The 12,281-nt window shown below is 40.1% G+C and overlaps 1 protein-coding gene across 1 annotated transcript in view; it reads left to right on the top strand.

The window, feature by feature from the left end:
- Positions 1–12,281, top strand: part of TRPC4 (transient receptor potential cation channel subfamily C member 4) — a 309,718-nt gene that overhangs the window by 100,415 nt on the left and 197,022 nt on the right. The gene's annotated exons all lie outside the window — the stretch shown is intronic.

Genomic DNA, 12,281 nt, shown 5'->3' with positions numbered 1-12,281 from the left:
ATTTGCTTGTAATTAGTGTTTGTTTATAAAAGGTCAATGCGTTTCTGGACTCCTGACGGACCCTTGCATCCTTCATCCAGTGCTGCACTGACGTTTCTGTGTTCTGAATCATGGGGAAAGGAAAAGAATAGTCAAAGGATCTGCTGGAAAATGTAGTTGAATTGTATAAAACAGGAAAGGGATATAAAAAGATACCCAAGGAATTAAGAATGCCAGTGTTTAAGCTCTAATCAAGAAGTAGAAAATGAGGGGTTCTGTTGAAACCAAGCCACGGATAGGTAGACCAACTAAAATTTCAGCCACAACTGCCAGGAAAATAGTTTAGGATGCAAAGAAACCCACAAATAACTTCAGGTGAAATACAGGACTCTCTGAAAACATGTGGTGTGGCTGTTTCAATATGCATAATAAGGGGGTACTTGATAAAAGATGGGCTGCATGGTGGAGTAGCCAGAAGAAAGCCATTACTACACAAATGCCACAAAGTATCCCACTTACAATATGCCAAACAGCACACAGACAAGCCTCAAACCTTCTGGCACAAAGTCATTTGGAGTGATGAGACCAAAATTGAGCTTTTTGCCACAATCCTAAACACTACATTTGGAGAGGAGTCAACAAGGCCTATGATAAAAGGTACGGAGGTGGATCGCTGATGTTTTTTGGGATGTGTGAGCTACAAAGGCACAGGACATTTGGTCAAAATTGTTGGCAAGATGAATGCAGTAGGTTATCAAAAAATACTGGAGGAACATTTGCATTCATCAGCCAGGAAGCTGCGCATGGGACATATTTGAACATTCCAGCATGACAATGATCCAAAACACAAGGCCAAGTCGACCTGTCATTGCTACAGCAGAATAAAGTGAAGGTTCTGGAGTGGCCATATCAGTCTCCTAACCTCAATATCTTTGAACCACTCTGGGGAGATCTCAAACATGCAGTTCATGCAAAACAGCCCAAGAATTTACAGGAACTGGAGGTTTTTTGCCAAGAGGAATGGGCAGCTTTACCATCTGAGAGGATAAAGAGCTTCTTCCACAAATACCATAAAAGACTTCAAGCTGTCATTGATGTTACAGGGGGCAATACATGGTATTAAGAACGGGGGTATGTAAAATTTTGATCAGGGTCATTTGGGTAATTTATGTTGCCATTATGATTTAAAAAGAGTAAACACAGTTGACTGATAATAAATGGCTTCACCCAAACAATAACTATGAGTGAACGAAAAGCTTGTGTTATCATTCATATTCTCTGAAAATTGACCAAGAAATCATAAATTCTGCCAGGGTATGTAAAGTTATGAGCACAACTTTACTGTTTGATGGGAGATATAATTTTAGTGCCCTCAGTGCCCAGGAAGATTTTCTTTCTATGAAATCCTCAGGACATTTCATTTCTATGAACTGTATCCAGACATTTATACTGTGCCATTTGTCAATTCTAATCAATGTTACCACACTTTATTAGGCCATTGTCTGTCTGCAGCTTGCATAGTACCACAAACTGCCTTCGCTGCTGTTGGTCTACTACCTTACTTCACACATAGTTACATAGTTACATAGTAGGTGAGGTTGAAAAAAGACACAAGTCCATCAAGTCCAACCTACGTGTGTGAGTATATGTCAGTATTACATTGTATATCCCTGTATGTTGCGGTCGTTCAGGTGCTTATCTAATCGTTTTTTTGAAACTTTCGCTGCTCCCCGCCTGTGGGCTGGAATTACACATCCTTGCCGCTCTAACAGTAAAGAGCCCTCTACGTAGTTTAAGGTTAAACCTCTTTTCTTCTAATTTTAATGAGTGACCATGTGTCTTGTTAAACTCCCTTTACGCAAAAAAGTTTTATCCCTATTGTGGGGTCACCAGTATGGTATTTGTATATTGAAATCATATCACCTCTCAAGCGTCTCTTTCTCCAGAGAATAAGTTCAGTGCTCGCAACCTTTCCTCATAACCAATATCCTCAAGACTCTTTATTAGCTCTGTTGCCCTTCTTTGTACTCGCTCCATTTCCAGTACATCCTTCCTGAGGACTGGTGCCCAGAACTGGACAGCATACTCCAGGTGCGGCTGGACCAGAGTCTTGTAGAGCAGCAGAATTATCATTTTATCTCTGGAGTTGATCCTCTTTTTAATGCATGTCAATATTCTGTTTGCTTTGTTAGCATGCCATTGCTCAACCTATCATCTACTAGGACCCCCAGGTCCTTTTCCATCCTAGATTCCCCTAGAGGTTCTCCCCTAGTATATGGATTGCATTCATATTTTTGCCACCCAAATGCATTATTTTACAGTTTTTTACATTGAACCGCATTTGCCATGTAGTTGCCCACCCCATTAATTTATTCAGATCTTTTTACAAGTTTTCGACATCCTGCGGAGAAGATATTTCCCTGCTTAGCTTAGTATAGTCCGCAAATACAGAGATTGAACTGTTTACCCCATCCTCCAGGTCGTTTATGAACAAATAAAACAGGATTGGCCCCAGCACAGAACCCCGGGGGACCCTAATACCCACCCTTGACCATTCCAGTACTCCCCATTTATCACCACCCTCTGAACTGGCCCTTGTAGCCAGTTTTCAATCCATGTACTCACCCTATGGTCCATGCCAACGGACCTGATGTTGTACAGTAAACGTTTATGGGCAACTGTGTCAAATGCTTTTGCAAAATCCAGATACATCACGTCTACGGGCCTTCCTTTATCTATATGGAAACTCACCTCCTCATAAAAGATTAATAGATTGATTTGGCAAGAATGATTCTTCATGAATCCATGCTAATTACTGCCATTGATACCATTCTCATTACTAAAATCTTGTATATAGTCCCTTATCATCCCCTCCAAGAGCTTGAAAACTGAATGAAATCGAATTTGAATAGAAAAGATTAGAATAAATATGTTTTGTATTCAAATTGTAAAATATTTTTAAGAAATTAGAAAAAAAATCGATCAAATATATATATCAATATATATATCAAATTTTCTTATACAATGAAATCGTATTTGAATAGAAAAGATAAGAATAAATGAGAAAATAATAGAGAAGAATAGACTAGAAAAGCATATATTCTATTCTATTGTGTTTCTATTCTATTATTTTCTATTCTAATCTTTTCTATTCAAATTCAAAATCATTCTATATGAAATTTGACTTTTGGAAAATGGTTATATATATATAGATAAATATATATATAACCATTTTCCGAAACTCAAATTTCATATAGAATGAAATCGAATTTGAATAGAATAGAAAATAATAGAAAAGAATAGACTAGAAAAACAATAGAATAGAATAGAATAAAATGATATATATTATATTTTATTCTATTCTGTTCTATTGTTTTTTCTAGTTTATTCTTTTCTATTATTTTCCATTTTAATTGTTTCTATTCAAATTCATTCTATACAAAATTAAAATTTCAGAAGCCATTTTCCGAAATTTGAATTTCATATAAAATTAATTTGCATTTTACATTGAACCGCATTTGCCATGTAGTTGCCCACCCCATTAATTTATTCAGATCTTTTTACAAGTTTTCGACATCCTGCGGAGAAGTTATTTCCCTGCTTAGCTTAGTATAGTCCGCAAATACAGAGATTGAACTGTTTACCCCATCCTCCAGGTCGTTTATGAACAAATAAAACAGGATTGGCCCCAGCACAGAACCCCGGGGGACCCTAATACCCACCCTTGACCATTCCAGTACTCCCCATTTATCACCACCCTCTGAACTGGCCCTTGTAGCCAGTTTTCAATCCATGTACTCACCCTATGGTCCATGCCAACGGACCTGATGTTGTACAGTAAACGTTTATGGGCAACTGTGTCAAATGCTTTTGCAAAATCCAGATACATCACGTCTACGGGCCTTCCTTTATCTATATGGAAACTCACCTCCTCATAAAAGATTAATAGATTGATTTGGCAAGAATGATTCTTCATGAATCCATGCTAATTACTGCCATTGATACCATTCTCATTACTAAAATCTTGTATATAGTCCCTTATCATCCCCTCTAAGAGCTTGAAAACTGAATGAAATCGAATTTGAATAGAAAAGATTAGAATAAATATGTTTTGTATTCAAATTGTAAAATATTTTTAAGAAATTAGAAAAAAAATCGATCAAATATATATATCAATATATATATCAAATTTTCTTATACAATGAAATCGTATTTGAATAGAAAAGATAAGAATAAATGAGAAAATAATAGAGAAGAATAGACTAGAAAAGCATATATTCTATTCTATTGTGTTTCTATTCTATTATTTTCTATTCTAATCTTTTCTATTCAAATTCAAAATCATTCTATATGAAATTTGACTTTTGTAAAATGGTTATATATATAGATAAATATATATATAACCATTTTCCGAAACTCAAATTTCATATAGAATGAAATCGAATTTGAATAGAATAGAAAATAATAGAAAAGAATAGACTAGAAAAACAATAGAATAGAATAGAATAAAATGATATATATTATATTTTATTCTATTCTGTTCTATTGTTTTTTCTAGTTTATTCTTTTCTATTATTTTCCATTTTAATTGTTTCTATTCAAATTCATTCTATACAAAATTAAAATTTCAGAAGCCATTTTCCGAAATTTGAATTTCATATAAAATTAATTTGCATTCAAAAAGAAAATAGAAAAATACTGCTTAGAAAAACAATAGAACAGAATAGAAAAAAAAATGTAATATAATATATATTATATTTTTTCTGTTCTGATCTATTGTTTTTCTATGCTATTCTTTGCTATTATTTTCTATTCTATTCTAATCTTTTCTATTCAAATTCGATTTCATTTGATACGAAATTTGAATTTCGGAAGATGGCTTCTGAAATTCTAATTTGGTATAGAATGAATTTGAATTTGAATAGAAAAGATTAGAATAGAAAATAATAGAAAAGAAAATAATTTTATTCTATTCTGTTATATTCTTTTCTATTTTCTATTCTATTCAAATCTTTTCTATTCAAATTCTAATTCATTCTATATGAAATTTGAATTTCAGAGAATGGTTATATATATATATAAGCAGAATGAAATCAAATTTGAATAGAAAACACTAGAATAGAAAAAAACAATAGAACAGAATAGAAAAAAAAAATGTAATTGTTTCTTTTCGAATCCGGTAGATTTTTTTTTGAATGCGGTAGAATTTTTTCAAATCCGGTTGAATTTTTTCAATACAAAACAAATCCCAAAAACGAATGCAATACATTTAACTAAACAAATTTAGTTAAATATGGACTCGAAACTAAACAAATGTTTTCATCCTGCACATGTCTACCCCCTCATTCTTTATGGGGCCAATATGGGCTGTCCTCCCTTTCTTACTGTTTACATACTTAAAGAATTTCTTGGAATTCTTTTTTGCTCTCCTCCGCTATGTGTCTTTCATGTTCTATCTTAGCCAGCCTAATTGCACCCTTACATTTCTTGTTGCATTCTTTATAAAGCCTGATTGCTGATGATGATTTTTTGAAGGCCTTCTCGTTTGCTTTTATATGCATTTTTACATTGGAGTTAAGCCATCCAGGATTTTTGTTCGCTCTTTTAAATTTATTACCCAATGGGATACATTGGCTAAGGCCCTTATTTAATATGCTCTTAAAGCAAACCTATCTCTCCTCCGTTTCTTTGTTCCTAAAATGTTATCCCAATTTATGCCTTCTAGCAAGGTTCGTAATTTAGAGAAATTGCCTATTTTAAAATTCAGTGTCTTTGTATTCCCCTTATGTTTGTGTGATTTATACTGAAGCCAATTGACCTGTGATCGCTGTTTCCTAAATTGCCCTGTATTTCCACATCCGTGATCAGGTCTGTATTGTTGGTAATCAGTAGATCCAATAACTCTTTATTTTATAGTTGGTGTGTCTACCATGTGAACCATGACATTGTCCTGCAAGACATTTAGGAACTGGCGAGCCTTAGACGAATGCGTGGTTCCTTCCACCCAGTCTGTCTGGATAAGTAAAATCCCCTATTATGATAACACTTTCCATCCTTGCTGATAATCCAACTTGTCACAGGAGATCCGTCTCCCCCTTCTCCCTCAGGTTAGGGGGCCTATAGCATACTCCCAGTATTATTTTACCTTTAGCTTCATCCCTTTGGAGCTCTACCCATAAGTATTCCACCTCCTCCCTTAGTGATGTCATCTCTCACATTCGCTTGTACATTATTCTTGATATATAGGCATACCCCTTCCCCTTTTTACCGTCTCTATCCCTGAGATAAAGGGTATACCCTTGAATGGTTGCCAACCAATCATGAGAGTTGTTGAACCAGGTCTCTGGAGTTCGCACAAAATCCGAATCCTCCGCGTACAACAGGAACCCTAGTTCACCCATCTAGTCCGCCAGGCTCCTGGCATTGGTGAACATGCCACATAGTTTAGACTGGTCGTATACTATCATCTTATTGGGTGTTCTGAGATTGCAATTAGGACTTGTTACTATACTTACCTTGGGTTTATATGCTTTAGTCAACCTACCACTAATGCCCCCAATACTAACCTCTGGAATATGTTCCACACTGACTATCTCTACCTCTGGGCCCTCCCCCCAGTCGCCTAGTTTAAAAACCCTTCTAACTTTTTGGCCATCTTTACTGCCAGCTGATCTGCAAGTTCCTCATTTAGATGCAGTCCGTCCCTTCTATAGTACTGGTGATCGACTGGGAAGTCAACCCAGTCCTCCAGGAACCCAAACCCCTCCTTACTATACCAGCCCAGCCCCTCAGCCATTTGTTTACTTCTCTAATCTCACTCTGCCTTTCTTGTGTGGCTTGATGTACCGGTAGTATTCCTGAGAATACTACCATGGAGGTCCTTTTCCTCAATTTAGCTCCCAAGTCCATAAAATCGTTCTTTAAGACATTCCATATGCCTCTGACTTTGCCATTAGTGCCAAAGTGTACCATGACAGCCGGGTCTTCTCCAGCCCCTCCCAGTAACCTGTCCACCCGATCCGTGATGTGACGAACCTTAGCGCCCGGTAAACAACATACAGTTCAGTGCTTCGGGTCTTTGTTACAGATTGCCCTCTCTGTCCTTCTAAGAACTGAGTACCCTACCACCAGAATCTGTCTTTTTTTTCTTTCTCTTTACTTTCTCCCCACTCTCACTGGAGGATTTTTTCTCCCGGCAGATAGGAGAGTCCCTAAGCTCCAACGGTGCTGGTCCTTGATTGGTTTCACCAATGTCACTCAATGGAGTGCACTTATTGGGATGCTCCAGCCCTGGAACAGCCTCCCTGGCACTTCCTCCTCTACCCTTCCTGTCTGTCATTCATTTACTCTTTCCTAGTGCCTGCGCCTAGTGTCTCCACCGCCTCCGCGCTGGCCCCTGCCGGCACCCGCCCTGTATGTTCCTGGCTCTCCTTTAGTATGGAGGGTCTTCTCAGTGCTGACAGCTGCTTCCCCAGATTCAGAACCTGGGCTTCCAGGGAAACAATGTGCTTACATTTTGCATAGCAGTATTCAACCTCGAATGGATGAGCAAGGAACGCTTACATGCCGCAAGATGTAGTCGCATCTCCACCCCCACCGGGCATTGTACCTACTAATTAATGAGTATTTGGCATTATACCCTGTCTAAATTACCTAAAAATTAGTTTCCTGACACTAATACTCACAGGCACTCAAGAAGACAATACACAGGTACTCGCTGACACACGTGCACTCACTGCCCAGGTGCACTCACTGCCCACGTGCACTCGCTGACCCACGTGCACTCGCTGACCCACGTGCACTCGCTGACCCACGTGCACTCGCTGACCCACGTGCACTCGCTGACCCACGTGCACTCACTGACCCACATGCACTCACTGACCCATGTGCACTTGCAGCACTCATATACTTACAATACACAGGTACACATTCACCCTACACAGGTACTTGACCACTGTTACAACCTCTTGTTTTCAACTCTGTTTTTTTTAACTCACCACTTAGTCCAGTTCCACTAACTCTGGTTTATTAACTTACCGCTTAGTGCAGTTCCACTTGGTCTAAGTTCCAGCAAACTCAAAGATGAGCGGGCTCACAACGAGTTCTACAGAATGTTAAATAGGTCTCAAGCACCTGTGACCAATTAACCACTCCCCTTAATTAGTAGGCTGAAGTAAGCAAAGAAAAAAAAAGTGACAGGAAAAAGGTGTTAAAAAGCTACAAGGATAAGCCCCAACAAGAACCTAAAAATGCAACCCAGCAATCACCAGCAGTCAAAAGCAAAACTTGTTCACACTCTCCACTCAAGATCCCCACTGTTTAGCTTCCAACCAGCAGAGATTCTTATGGTGTTTATGGATTATGCAGACCATTTGGTAATTTGAAGTGATTATATGTGTGTAGCACTCTGTAGAGGTCGAGATGATGAAGGTGGCCTCTAGCACAATTCCCGTTCAAGAACCTCTGGTAGTGGAGGCAGGGCAGTGGAAGGGTGCAGGTTTCAGGTCACAAGCCGCATTTGGTAACAGCTAGGTGGAGAGGTAAAGAATCACGAATAGAGTCCAGGTCAGAGACAAGCAAAGGCTGGCAATGCACTGGCAGCAAAGTACAAAATCAGAAGGGATAATCTTAGCCAAATGTCCAGTCAGTAACACATGTGAGCAGCATATATAAGAAGGCAAAGGTAATCCAGAGAAAACTAGAGGCAATGGAGTCAGTAATAGGGTTAAAGCGGAGGTCCACCCTAAAATGGACCTCCGCTCATCGGAATCCCCCCCCCCTCCGGCGCCACAATCGGCACCTTTCAGGGGGGAGGGGGGTGCAGTTACCTGGATAATCCAGGTAACTGCACCCACTTCCGGGCTAGCTCTCTGCGGAACGGGCGTACGTTACGCCCCCGTTCCGCAAGCGCCCGCCCCCTTCAGCAAGTGCCCCGCTGCCTGCTGGGAAACACACAGCTCCCAGAGGCAGCGGGGACCGTCCAGATTGCGCCGCGCGGCTCGCGCATGCGCAGTAGGGAACCGGGAAATGAAGCCGAAAGGCTCCATTTCCTGATTCCCATACCCAAGATGGCGGCGGGACCCGGCAGCCGAGCGAGCGATCGGCTTCGGGTGCCGACATCGCGGGCGCGCTGGACAGGTAAGTGTCACGATTTAAAAGTCAGCAGCTGCAGTATTTGTAGCTGCTGGCTTTTAAAAAAAAAAAAAAAAACGCGGAGTCCCGGTGGACTCCTGCTTTAAGCAAGCCTTCAAGAACACAGATAACAAGGGTATAGGCTGAAGATTAACCTACAATGATACCATGGAGGTTCTTGTGTTTAAAAAGGGAGTCAAATGCCAGGATCTGTGATAGATGCGCATGTGCATGTTCCTATCTTTGTATGCTTTGTTAAGCTCCTATGCTTGAGCACATGTGCACGTCTATGCACATGGAAACGGGCATGGCTGCCATGAGGTTCCTGACCATATGGTTCAAAGGGGATACAATTTATAGTTTCTTGTCTTGATGCAGGGAACTCTTAACCTTCCAGAACCCTCCCCAAGCACCAATGAGTTGCGCATCTGGAGTGCTCTGTGATCCAAAGGACACAGCGATCACAGATCAGGGTGAAGAGCCAATCACAGCGACTATTTTCAATGTGATCAGCTGTGTCCAATCATAGCTGATCACATTGTAACCAGGATAGCTAATAGCTGAGAGTGCTGATAGGAGTGTTGTGTCGGGGTGGCCATCCCCCTGTCAGAACACAACAGCTCACCAGGGGATATCACTTTACTAAGGATGGATCGTTAGTACAGCAGCTCCGACCGGACCTGTCAGTTTTTTTTTTCCTTCAACCCACTGGGATTAATGAAAAAAAATGCCATCCATCTTCCTTCCGGGGTCACGGACACCGGCTCTGTGACTGGCCGGAGTCGCGTGACATCACTCCCATGCGTGCGCGTCGGAGCTGCCAGTCACGGCATATCGTTTAATGAAAACGTCACGCCGTGACCCTTCTAAAGCGTGCATGCACTGAGTACATTGGCGCATGCACAAAAGGAATCCTCATACGGGGAATTGTAAATATCTCCTAAACCATGCAGGTTTAGGAGATATTTGAAGCACCTACAAGTAAGCCTTAATCTAGGTTTACCTGTAAGTTAAAGTGTGTTGTAAGGGTTTACAACCACTTTAAGTATTCTTTGCAAAGTGAATCTTTAGCTCATTTAATAAGCTCTGGAGCAAGTGCCCTTGCATAGCACAGTAGATTTGCCTTTAGTTAATCAAAATTGTTCCCTTCTCAGACCACACCTAGTGTCATTGCTCACGTAACTCTGAACTCTGCAGATTAATTTGGTAACACTGCTGAAGATGGGGACCAAGGTAAATTTAAGCCAAAGGGCCAGAATTTAGTCTGGATTTTAAAATAAACAATTCTCGCTTGCACAAAGATTCCCAGAACACCATGTGTTGGATTAGCTAAGTAGACAGAGCAAAAGTAGCAGCCTGCCCTTCAGTTTTTTCTGACTGAAGTTTCACAAAACAAATAAGTTACTGTTAAAGTGATGGCTGCGTGTTATTAAAGTGTGTGTAAATTTTGCACTTTGAGGTCTATAAAGAACAGTTTGTTTTCAACAGGCTGTAAAATAGTTCAGATAAAACATGTAGAAGAAGCAGAGAGCTTTATCTGCTGGTCTAAAGAATATAAAGTATTGACCCACACTATTTTCAAATTTACCTGACAAAAAAAAAAACTTTCTTATGGTTTTATAATATATGCAAAACCCCTGTACGTACAGTAAGTAGCTTTGACTGGTCCTATGCACAAAAATTGGAGGCATTGAAGGTGGTTAATTTGGGCTTGTGGAAACCACTAGGGATGAGCCATTATAAGACAACCCCATTCTGCCCTTAATATGGAATTTTGTATGGTAGAGATAAGCTGTTCACATTTATAAGGTGTGCCTTCCCTCTCCCTTTCCCCCTTGGCGCCTACATGCATGATGTCTAGTAGGCCCAAATGCCGAGCCCTGCTGGCCTGGTGGCCAGAACTACTCAAGGAGAAATCCTGCTTTTAATTGCTCTGGTTAAAACCCTGTTCCCCATCAATTGAAGATAACTTATCCCCTCAGAACAATTACAAGTTTTATGATTGAAACATGATGGGGTACTGTTGGCTGGATCAATCTTGTGGAAATACCTTATCATAATATTTTCCGGCCTATGTTATGGTTTTCATTAAGTTAATGTCAGGCTGGGGCTATTATTATCAGAGCTCATATTTAAAATTGATGTTGGTCTTAACTTTTGTATAAATAAAGCTATGAATTTTATAAAAAAAGTTTGTACTCATGTGACCTATTTTTTGAAGCATGAAAACAACTGGGGAAACCTAATTTCTTTTGTATACTATTTGGGGTGAGAAGCATCTCCGTCTCTATGTGGGCTACCTTCAAATCCCCCGTACATTGCTTTTTAAAGTGATATATATTTTTTTTCCATAAAGATTTTATTGATAATTACATTGAACATGTTATACAACCACATATTATAACATAAGGAAGTGCCTGTAAGACTCCAGGATCGTGCTATGCATTACAGATATAGAACAATGCTGAAAGTCACTGGAAATCTCACTTCATAATGCAGGATCAGTGTAATGTGGCAATACAAGCGGATGGCCCTCTAGTATCACAGGTAGCTGTCCGAGAAATTATCCAGTTAGAGGGGGGAGAAAGGCATCAAGCAGGGTATAGAGAAAGTATAGAGAGAGAAATGTAGGAAGAGAAATCCAAGTAAGAGAAAGGGAAAGGGCAGTGGGAGGGGAGAGAGAGAGAGAGAGAGAAAGAGAAAAAAAAAGGGGGGGGAGAGGGATCTAGGGCTGGGTGGGGGAGTGGGCGGTGGGGAGGAATGGTGGGCCAGGTAAGGTGCGTGGGAGTTATGGTGTAAGTGTTGTTCGAGGCTAAGTTCTTCGTCCCAGGTTGGGCCTGATACCTCGGCACAGTTTTACTAAACAATCACAGCCATCTTGATGGCGCTTGTCCCTCAAGTGTTATAGGCTTGATAACGCTGAGTTGATTTAAAGTGAGTCCAACATGCCCACGTTGTGGTAAACTTTTGGATCCTCTCTTGGAAAATGTGTACTAGTTCTTCCATTTCCTCTATTTTTGAGATCTTTAGGAACCATTCGCCAATCGTTGGAGTGTGTGTGGATCGCCAATGGACCGGGATGCATAGTCTCGCCGCATTCACCAAATGCATGGCCAAGGATTTATAATATTCGGATTTGGTTAAATGGGTATGGTGCAAGAGGTACTGTG

The sequence above is a fragment of the Lithobates pipiens genome, unplaced genomic scaffold (assembly GCF_037356315.1).
Source record: "Lithobates pipiens isolate NorthernLeopardFrog02 unplaced genomic scaffold, aLitPip1_a1.2 Scaffold_16, whole genome shotgun sequence".
In the NCBI taxonomy this organism is placed as follows: Eukaryota; Metazoa; Chordata; class Amphibia; order Anura; family Ranidae; genus Lithobates; species Lithobates pipiens.
The sequence above is the reverse complement of the archived record's forward strand: the minus strand, read 5'-3'. Positions and strand labels throughout refer to the sequence as shown.